Here is a 1,611-nt window from a genome sequence, read left to right on the forward strand (position 1 = left end):
TGCGAAGGAGCGAGAAAAAAAGAGAGAGAGAGAGAGAGACGGCGTCCCGGCAGCTGCCCCACCGCACTGGTACTGCTGCTGCCGCGCGCGCGCCTGTGCGCCACGCTGATGATCTTTCTATTCGCATCGCGACACGCTGACACACACGACCTGAGTGACACGCGAACGGAACCAACAATCGAGAAAGAACAGCTGAGTGTGCGCGGCGAGCACGCGCTCGGTGGGGGGTGGGGGTGGCGGGGGCGGAGCGGGGAAGCTCTGGAGCGAGCGACTGGAGGCGCGGGGGAGGGGGAGCAAGTCTGGTCGGTGTGATGAGTCTGCTAAGATGTACGCAACATTTACAATTGGAAGACGAGTCTGAACACTGATGCACGCACTGATAAACGGCACTGACGCGACCGTGCTTGTCTCCCACCGCCCGTGTGCGCTGCGACGACGCAGATGCTCTGTGGACGGAACGTGGCAGGCTGCGGAGGGCACACCCATCCCTCATACGCGGTTCAACACATGATCCCAGAGCTTGCGGGCGGCGGCGGCAGCGACTTTGCGTGCGTCCTGCGCGGCCCCGGAGAAGAGAGGTTGGGGAGGAGGAGGGGGCAGAGCTGTCCCGATCTAGAGCTGTGCGCCACCGCACCACCGGTGATGACAATCCTTCACCACAAATGTAACTCGGGAAAACTGAACCACCACGCGTGGGTGATGAGCAACCGTACGGAACAATCGTTAGATAGTAAGTCTGAGCTGGTGCGCGTGCTGTCCACGTGCGGCGGCATCCCTTGTTAATAGCGAGCAGTCCACCCGCATCCCCGCAAGCTGCTCGTCTACACCTGGGGAGAGAAAGAGAGCGGGTTGTGCCGCCTGTGTGTGCCCGGTACTGTGCAAGCGCTCATTTTCAAGCCGCACGCGGGCCTGTTGCTGGTGCCCCTGCGGTCGGGTGATGCGCGAGAGCGTGCTCGTGCGTGCGTGGCCAAGCAGTGTGGCTATGCGTCTCCGTCTCACCTCAATGCGGAGCAACGGTACGAAACACGTGCGAGATGCGGCTGCTTTCTCTGTGTGGTGCGCGTGTGCGGGAGGTGGACCTGGGCGGCGCGTGTGTGCATGTGATGATGTACGCTTTGGAATTGACTGCCGACCTGCGCGGCGCGCCTCGCGCGCGTCGCGTGCTGTGCGGACAACGTGCATTGGTGTGCATATCCTCTACTGTTACTCAAAAAAAAACTTCTGAGGCGCACGCGCGGCCGTGCCGGCACGGTGACCGGCGCACCACCCTCACGCACACCACACACACAAACACGCGCACAGCCTGCGAAGGAGCGAGAAAAAAAGAGAGAGAGAGAGAGACGGCGTCCCGGCAGCTGCCCCACCGCACTGGTACTGCTGCTGCCGCGCGCGCGCCTGTGCGCCACGCTGATGATCTTTCTATTCGCATCGCGACACGCTGACACACACGACCTGAGTGACACGCGAACGGAGCCAACAATCGAGAAAGAACAGCTGAGTGTGCGCGGCGAGCACGCGCTCGGTGGGGGGTGGGGGTGGCGGGGGCGGAGCGGGGAAGCTCTGGAGCGAGCGACTGGAGGCGCGGGGGAGGGGGAGCAAGTCTGGTCGGTG

The sequence above is a fragment of the Leishmania mexicana genome, chromosome 20 (genome assembly GCF_000234665.1).
Source record: "Leishmania mexicana MHOM/GT/2001/U1103 complete genome, chromosome 20".
Lineage (NCBI taxonomy): Eukaryota > Euglenozoa > Kinetoplastea > Trypanosomatida > Trypanosomatidae > Leishmania > Leishmania mexicana.